Raw genomic sequence first — 9,798 nt, 5'->3', positions numbered from 1 at the left:
AGAAACCATGTCTATTCACAATGTTTCTCAGAGTAATGGCTGAGAGTAAATGCATAAATGTGTGCGTGCACAGCAGAAATACACCAAAGTCAGCCAACTAAACCTAACAATGAGAAACTGAGTGCTCACACAGAAACACAGAGGGAAGGACGGGTTCCCTCAGGTGCAAGGAGCTGTTGACTGGCTGCATGTGGTGTTTGAGCCACCCTGGCATCATCAAGCCAGATTAATATCACCTTATTGTGGCCATGGTGTGAGGCCACTGATCCTGGAGCTGCCATGACCCTCACGTTGCACATGACTCCCCAGTTCCTGATGTTTGTCCCTCATGCATCTTCGGGAGTAATGGAGTCACCTCAAGAAGGCACAGCTAATGACCCCAGTGCAAACCCTCTGCGCCAAGAACCCCCCCATACTGATAACAAGCTGCTACATAATTAGAAATTAGACTTTATTGTTATGTGTAATTTTACAAGGAAAATACAATGAAAAGTGATGTAATCTGCCCTACCATGGCACCCATATCAATGACAGAAGTCATAAACAAAACTCATAAGTAACAATAAAAAGTAAATTTAAGACAAAAGTTCATCATGGACCATTTAATGGCTCCTGGTTTCGTGGGAGGCTGGTCAAAAGATGAAGAGCACCATGACAAAACGGCCCCACTGGAAAGCTGGGCCGAAAGCCTCTGCTAAAGTAAAAAGCCACTGGGGCAAGACCACCACCCTGGGCAATAAGAACACCCTGCCAGGCTAAAGTCATTTGCAAATCCTGCCCAAGCGTCCGCTGGCTCTATCAGTGATCAGACAATTTGTCTCCCGAAGATGACCATCTGTTCCCCAGGAGGAGAACTCCAGTCCTCACGGGCAGGACCTCCAGGATAGTGACTGCTTCCAGGACCATGCACAGCCCCTCACTCACTGACAGAGTCAGGGCTTCCTTTATTCACTGGCCAGGTCAGCATTTATTGCCCCGAGGGCAGCCGAGAGTCACCCACATTGCTGTGGGTCTGGAGTCACATGTAGGCCAGACCAGGTAAGCGTGGCAGTTTCCTTCCCTGAAGGGCATTAGTGAACCAGATGGGTTTTTCCCGACAATCAACGCTGGATTCATGGTCATCGTTAGACTCTTAATTGCAGATATTTTATCTGATCTCAGATTCTACCACCTGCCATGGCAGGATGCGAACCTGGGTCCAGAATATTATCTGGGTCTCTGGATTAACAGTCCAGCGATAATACCACTAGGCCATCACCTCCCCTTAGATGGGGAGACGGTGGCCTGCCCCCTGTCTCCTCAGATAAGGAAAGAGGGAAGACTGACAGTGGTGCCGAGGGATCCGGAGCAAGGCCAAGGCAAGACTGAGAGGCCTGAGAGGAAATGGTGACAGCTAGACTTGTGAACAAATGTCTTTGTATGAACAATTGTAGGCCCTCCGAAGGAATAGCCAACTCTGGCCTGAAGGCATTCCTGTCATCGAGGGAATGCTTAGTTCCCTTAAACTTTATAAGACTTTGTTTGTCTCAGATTGTCAATGACATTGTGGAGCAGACTTGATGGGCTGAATGGCCAAACTCTGCTCCTATAACGTTGTTTTCGCTGCAGTAACCCATTGTTCAGGTTCCTGGTCAGAGTGTCAGCGGGGACTTCTGGATGTTTATATGGGCTCTGTAAGTGTATGCCCCAGACCTTAGTTTGAAAAGACCACTCACAACGAGGGGTGATAGACTAGTGGTAATATTGACGGGCTTTTAATGTTCTGGGAAAGAAGGCTTGCATCTTGCTATGGCAGATGGTGGAACCTGGACTCCGAAAGAAATCATGAATCCGTCATTGAGGTAAGTGCCGACTGGTCCTCTAACGTCCTTTAGGAAGCACCAGACTGGTTTACATGTGGCTCCAGACCCTCATCAATGGCTCCCTCGACTGCCCTCTGCACAATCAGCGATAGGCAATAAATACTGGCCCAGCCAGTGACACCCCCATCCTGTCAATGAATAAAAACGCACATCTATCAGAGATAATGACAGTCTGCACCAAACACAAGACACAACTTTACAGAAATAATGGGAACTGCAGATGCTGGAGAATCGAGATAACAAAGTTGCAGATGGCAGTCCTCTTGACATAGCTGCACAGTTTTGTTTTTATTGTGTACATGACACATGGATGTCTCTGTCTGGGCCCAGCATTTATTACCTGCCTCTAGTTGCCCCTTGAGAAGGTGGTGATGAGCTGCCTTCTTGAACAGCTGCAGTCCCTGGGGAGGGAGTCCCAGGATTTTGGCTCAGGATGAGATGATCCACGTTTGAATGTCAGGGCTAATCACTAGGACTCATGGTAGCTGACAAAGATAAAGATTAAAAAACAGCTTTAAATAAACCATAAGCATCAAATGTCATGATGTACAGAAAGTGCAAATTGTTGTCCAATTTTCCCCACTTCCAATCAGAATTGACGAATCTTTCCTCTCCTCCTTCGATTTCATGTGGTCACAAGAACAGCAGCTGCTGAGCAGGATTCCTGCTGACCGCTCAGCGCCTTATCTCAGTGCCTTATCTCAGTGACAACGTTTCTCTGATGGTCGGGGGGTCTAGAGAGCTTGTGCCATTGGCGTTGGGTTCCTTGTACGTGACAGAGGGCCTTTGGTCTGCGGCATTGCAAAGGGTCATGTGGTGGGAGTGCCCAGAGGTGACAATCCCCGGGAGACTCTGTATCACTCCTCCTCACTCTCCCTCAGCTCTCCAAAGAATGGGGCACCTGGAGAGAGATGTCAAGGTCCCTAGGACCTGTCTCTCATAGCCACTGAATTAATAACGGCTTGAGTGATGGGCTACTGGTCCCCACTGAAATCCAGCAGATACCGATTATTCTGCTGGACCTGGGGCTGCACAGCAACTGCATGGGGGCCACCGTGCCCTCAGTGCCACATTGAAATTAAATGCCCTTACACCCCAAGATCAGGAAGGCAGCTCATCACCACCTTCTCAAGGGCAATTAGGGATGGGTCAGCTGGCAGACAGCCAACAGGGTAGCTCCTGGAAACAGTTGGTGCAGAATCAATAAACCAAATAGGCTCCATCCATGATGTCATTCTCTGTGATTCTAGCACTTTCCAGACAAGCTGTAGGCCTTCACAATCGGTGTCAGTGTGATTGAAAACCCTGAATACTTGAAATAGGATCATACCAACAGTAGGAGGCCACTCTGCCCATCAACGCTGCTCTTCTATTTAGTTACGTCTGTATTTTTACTCTTGATATCTACCTTAGTCTGTAACCCTTAACCTTTACTCAACAAACCAACTAAAATCAATCAACCTCAGCTTTTGCGATGAACAGTAGTCTCTAGGCCTTGCCAGTTTAGTCTTTTGGTGGTTGGGAGATGTGTGGTGTTGGGTGAAGGGGATTTCAGTTCCAAATTTACCCTACCCTTTGTCTGAAGAAATACTTACTGACTCCAGCCATGAGTCATCTGGATAGGACATCAGAACCTGGAGTGGAAGAGGGCATTCAGCCCCTGATGCCTGCTCTACCATTCAATACTATCATGGCTGGTCTCACCTTGGCCTCAACTCCGCTTTCCTGCCCACTCTCCATAACCTTTCACCCCATCACTGATTAAACAGCTGTCTATCTCCTCCTTAAATTTCCTCAAAGTCCCAGCATCCACCACGCTCTGGGAGAGTGAATTCCACAGATTCATGGCCCTTTAAATCTGCGACCCAATATCCTTAAACCATGAACTCCTACTCTAGATCGCCCCACATGAGGGAACATCCTTTCTGTGTTTAGCTTTGTCAATCCCCTTTAGCATCTTATGGACCTCAATGGGATCTCCTCTCGATGTTCTAAACCCAGAGAATATGGGCGTAAACTGCTCAAAGTCCCCTCATCATGCAGACCCCTCATCCCTGGAGACAACCTGGTGACCCTCCTCTGTACTGGCCCCGATACAGCTACATCAGTTGCCAACTAAGGAGACCAAAGCTGTCTGCAATGCTTCAGATGCAGTTGCACTAATACCTTATACATTTCCAGCGAGACTTCCCTAAGTTTAAACCCCATTCCTTCAGCAGCGAATGCCAAAGCTCCATTTGCCGTTCTTGTTACCTGCTGCACCTGCAGACTAGTTCATCTGTAATTTATTAGTTGTACTCTGCTTTTTCTCTCACACACACATGCACAGACATAATTCCTCTCTTTCTCCCACATCATCAAACAAGAGGCCATTCAGCCCACCTTGGTTTGAAAGAGCTGCCAGTTTGACGCTAGGAAGTTGTTTCCATTAGGCAGCGAGACTAGGACCTGTGGGCACAGCCTTAAAATTAGAGGGGATAAATTTAAAACTGAAATGAGGAGAGATTTCTTCAGCCAGAGAGTGGTGGGCTTGTGGAATTCATTGCCACGGAGTGCAGTGGAGGCCGGGACGTTGGATGCCTTCAAGGCAGAGATCGACAAATTCTTGATCTCAAAAGGAATCAAGGGCTACAGGGAGTGCGCAGGGAAGTGGCGTTGAAATGCCCATCAGCCATGATTTAAATGGCGGAGTGGACTTGATGGGCTGAATGGCCTTACTTCCACTCCTATGTCTTATGGTCTTATGAATCACACTCTGCTGCTCCTTCTCCAAGGCCCTGCCATCTTTCTCTCTTTTCACACGTTCAGTTCTTCTTTCAGATTTTGAATGGAATCTTGATTCTGCCGCCACTTCAGGTTCTCTGTTTCAGACTTCTACAGTTCCTTTCGTGAGAAACTGTCTCCACATTTTCCTCTGGTTCTTTCATCAATTATTTTCAATCTGTGTCCACTGGCTACTGCCCCTTCCAATAGGAAACAGGAAGTTTTATTTTATTCATTCACAGGGTGAGGGTGTTGCTTGCTAGGGCAGTGTTTATTGCCCAGGGGGCAGTTAATGGTCAACCACATTGCTGTGGGTCTGGAGTCACGTGTAGGCCAGACCAGGTAAGGATGGCAGTTTCCTTCCTTAAAGGACATTAGTGACCCAGATGTGCTTTTCCTCCAACAATTGATTGATGGTCATCATTAGACTCTTAATTCCAGATTTTTATTTGAATCCAAACATCACCAACTGCCATGGTGGGATTCGAAACCAGGTTCGAAGATTATCGCCAGGGTTTCTGGATTAACAACCCAATAATTATACCATTAGACTATCAACTCCCTTCCATAGGCCTGCCTTTGGTACATATCCCTTAATACATTTGCTGAACAAAAATTTATCTATTTCAGATTTAAAATTAACAACTGATCCAGCATCTACTGCCATTTGTGGGAGAGATTTGCAAACCTCTCTCACCATTTGTGTGTCGAAGTGCGAACGAACATCTCTCCTGAACGGTCCGGTCCTATTTCTCAGATTATTCCCCCTAATTCTAGAACCACCAATCAATAGAAACAGGTTATCCTTTCCTGCTAATATCTTGAAAACTTTCATCGGGCCACCCCTTTAACCTTCTACATTCCCTCCTAGTTGTCTTCATTAGCCTGGAATTAAAACTAACAATGACTCAGAGAGATTAAACAGAGGACTGGTTGGAGCTCAGCAAGTCGTGCTGTCCCTTGCTCTGTTTTTTGGGGCGTACAACAGCCACTCAACACATGGTGTTATTTTTATCCCATGTATTGTGGAACCAGAGTTATAGAGTCATGAAGATATACAGCATGGAAGCAGCCTGTCAGTGCAACATGTCTATACTGACTAAGATTCCCATCTAAACTAGTCCCATTTGCCCGCGCCGGGCCCATATCCTGCTTAACCTTTCCTATTCATGTACCTGCCCAAATGTCTTTTGAATGTTACAGCTGTACCTGCATTTACCACCTTCCGTATGAAAATGTTGCCGCTCAGGTCCCTTTCATCTCAAAAATGCGCCCTCTGGCTCTGAACACCCCGTCCCTAGGGAAAAGGCCTTTGTTAGCCACCTGAACCATGCCCATCATCATTTTATAAACCTTGATAAGGTCACCACTGAACGTCCTATGCTCCAGTAAAAAAAAATCCCAGCCTCTTGTTATAACTGAAACCCTCCAGTCTCCTGAATCCTCTCCAGTTTAATAATCCTCTCCCTGTGGCAGGGCAATCAGAATTGCTTTCAGTGCTCCAGCAGAGGCCTCACCAACGTCCTGGACAACCTCATCACCCAACTCCAAAGGTCTGAGCAATGAAGGCAAGCGTGCTAAACACCTTCTTAACCACCCTGTCCACCTGTGACGCAAGTTTCAAAGAACTATGTACATGAACCTCAAGGTCTCTTTGTTCAGCAACATTCCCCAGGATCTTACCATTAAGTGTGTAAGTCCTGCCCTGATTAGCCTTTCCAAAATGCAGCGCCTCACATTTATCTAAAGTAACTCTAACAGCTGCTCCTCAGCTCATTGGCCCAAGTGATCAAGATCCCTTTGTAACCTTAGAAAACTTTCTTCACTGTCTGCTATAGCACCAATGTTGGTGCCATCCACAAAATTACTAACTGTGTCTCCCAGATTTTCATCCAAGTCATTTATATAAATGTCAAACAAAGAGGACCCAGGACCGATCCCTGTGCGAAATTGCTGGCTTCCAGCCTGAAAAGCGACCTTTCACCATAACCCTTTGTCTCCTATCATCAAGCCAATTTTCTATCCAATTGGCAGCGCTCCCTGAAACCCCATGTGATCTAATTTTGCTGATTAGCCTACCATGGAGAACGTTGTCGAAAGCTTTGCTAAAGTCCATGTAGGCACATCTACCGCTTTGCCCTTATCCATCTGTTTGATTACATCCTTTCAAAACTCAATCAAGTTAGTGAGACACGATTTCCCAAGCACAAAGTCACGCTGACTATCCCTACTCAGTCCTTGCCTGTCCAAACACATGTAAATCCTATCTCTCATAATCCCCTCCAACAACTTACCAATCGCTGATGTCAGTCTACAGTTCCTATACTTCTCCTTACGGCCTTTCTTAAATAACGGCACAACATCAGCCACCCTCCATTCCTCCAGCACCTCACCTTTGGCTGTAAATGATACAAATATCTCTGTTGGGTGTCCTGTAATTTCTTCCTCAGCTTCCCACAACATCCTGGGATTCATTTGATCAGGTCCTGGGGATTTTTTTTTGCGTTTTTTTTTAAGACCTCCAGCACTTCTCTTTTCCATAATGTGGACTGTTTTTAAGACTTCAATATTTACTTCCTGATTTCCCTACCCTCCATTTCTTTCTCTGCAGCAAAAAACTGATGTGAAATATTCATTTAATATCTCTCCCATCCCCTGTGGTTCCACACATAGACGGCCTTGTTGATCTTTAAGGGACCCTATTCTCTCCTTAGTGGCTCTTTTGTTCCTAAAATTCTTGTAGAATCTCTTTGGATTATCTTTAACCTTATCTCCCAAGGCTATGCCCCCTATTTGCCCTCTTATCAATGTCCCTACACACCTATACTCTTCAAGAGATTCACTTGATCCCAGTTGCCCACACCTAACACATGCCTCATTCTTATTCTTGACCAGAGCCTCAATATCTTTATTCATCTATTGCTCCCTAATCTTAACAGTCTTAACCTTCACTCTAACTGGAACATAATGCCTCTGAACTCTCGTTACCTCACTTTCGAAAGTCTCTCACTTGCCAGTCGCCTCTTCACCTGCAAACAGAATTAACTCTTGGAACTTAAATTTGTCTTACTCCAATTATGAGCTTTAATTTTTATACAAGGCCTATCCTTTTCCATAACTATATTAAAACAAATAGAATTACAAACACTGGCCAAGTAGGGCAACTCCTCGACCCCTCAGTTACCTGCCCTGCCTTATGTCCCAAGAGAAGTTCAAGTTTTGCTCCTCTTCTTATAGGAGCATTTACACATTGATAAAGAAAATTTTCTTGAGCAAATTTTATACATTCCTCACCATCCAGACCCTTAACACAATGGCAATCCCAGGCTATGTCCGGAAAATTAAAATTCCCTCTGTTTACAAACTTTCACAAACCTTGCAAATATTTATTTATTTGATTTATTTATTGGCACGTGTGCCAAAGTTTATCTGATGTCTCCCAACATATTTGCTCCTCAATTTCCCTCTGACTGCCGGGGACCTTATAGTACACTCCCATCAAGGTGATCCTCTCCTTTTTATGACTGAGTTCAACGCAGACAGACTCACTGCATGACCGATTTCATATACTTCATGTGTTCCTACTTTCCCACGAAGCAATTCGGTCATTCAGATTTGTTTGACAGAATGGGCGAATTCATACTTGGAGATAAAAAGCAAGGGTAGAGTGAGACATAAAATTAGAGTTTTGCAGTTGAGGCCTAATGCTGGGATCTCATCGGCCTCTTCGGGAGAAGCAAAAAATCTGCTGGAAAATGTGGCACTCCCACAGCACTGACCCTCCGACAGTGCGGCACTCCCTCAGCACTGACCCTCCGACAGTGCGGCGCTCCCTCAGCACTGACCATCCGACAGTGCGGCTCTCCCTCAGTACTGACCCTCAGACAGTGCGGCACTCCCTCAGCACTGACCCTCCGACAGTGTGGCACTCCCTCAGCACTGACCCTCCGACAGTGCGGCGCTCCCTCAGTACTGACCCTCCAACATTGCGGCACTCCCACAGCACTGACCCTCCGACAGTGCGGCACTCCCTCAGCACTGACCCTCCCACAGTGTGGCACTCCCTCAGCACTGACCCTCCGACAGTGCGGCACTCCCTCAGCACTGACCCTCCCACAGTGTGGCACTCCCTCAGCACTGACCCTCCCACAGTGCGGCACTCCCTCAGCACTGACCCTCCCACAGTGCGGCACTCCCTCAGCACTGACCCTTCGACAGTGCGGCTCTCCCTCAGCACTGACCTTCCGACAGTGCGGCACTCCCTCAGCACTGACCCTCCGACAGTGCGGCACTCCCTCAGCACTGACCCTCCGACATCGCGGCACTCCCTCAGCACTGACCCTGCGACATCGTGGCGCTCCCTCAGCGTTGACCTTCCAAGAGTGCGGCGGCCTCTCAGAATCAGTATAGATTAAGTTGTGTTGTGTGTTCCAGGTTTGGGGGTGTGTCACTAATAAGCTCAACATGTTGTTTCTTGATGGTTTCTCTTTCATCGTGCCATTGATATCGAACATTTCAGGAACATCACTCTGAGACACGCATGTTGCAGCTTGTGCTTTTTGTTGTTTTCTTCCTGTGCTCTTCAGCTGCCAGTTACTGACTCACTGACATTTCCATTGCATAACTTTGCTAAAAGTTTCCAAAACTGCTGCAAATAAATACAATTGAATAGACTTTTTTGGAGTCAGGTTTCTCTATCTTTTTCTTGTCTCCGAGTCCCATGTTGCTCAATTGAGACAATGCATTTGAAGCACCAATGCAGAACTGTTGTTTCCCCATGTGGGACCGTCTTGGGCCAGGGGGCATCATCTCAGTATCGGGGGGATCACTCATTTAAGACAGAGATAAGGGAGTGTGACTGTGCAATTGGCGATTACATAGGGCTGTCGTGGCTGGATCGTTAAGTATATACAATGTAGTGACAGGCAGGCTTTTACCCAGCAATGGAATTGAGCGTTATGGAGGAAAAAGTAGGAAGCTTGACTTGAGGATTATCGGATCAGCCATGATCTCATTTCATAGCGGAGCAGATTCGATGGGCTGAATGGTCGACATTTGTCCCCACGCCTTCAACATTGTCGGTACTGAGGGAGAGCTGCACTGTCGGAGGGTCAGTGTTGACGGAGTGCCGCACTGTCAGAGGGCCAGTGCTGAGGGAGAGCTGCACTGTCGG

General features: G+C 46.8%; 1 long non-coding RNA gene across 1 annotated transcript; it reads right to left on the bottom strand.

Moving 5' to 3' along the window:
- Window positions 1-434: 434 nt before the first annotated feature.
- On the bottom strand, window positions 435-9,288 carry LOC125460506 (uncharacterized). The gene is made up of 3 exons (XR_007249271.2): window positions 8,867-9,288; window positions 2,203-2,347; window positions 435-1,990 (listed from the first exon to the last, which is right to left on the bottom strand). It is a non-coding gene; the product is annotated as an uncharacterized LOC125460506 (long non-coding RNA).
- Between the last annotated feature and the right edge of the window lie 510 nt (window positions 9,289-9,798).

This window comes from Stegostoma tigrinum, chromosome 11 (genome assembly GCF_030684315.1).
Source record: "Stegostoma tigrinum isolate sSteTig4 chromosome 11, sSteTig4.hap1, whole genome shotgun sequence".
Taxonomy (NCBI): Eukaryota; Metazoa; Chordata; class Chondrichthyes; order Orectolobiformes; family Stegostomatidae; genus Stegostoma; species Stegostoma tigrinum.
This window is presented reverse-complemented; position numbering and strand designations above follow the sequence as displayed.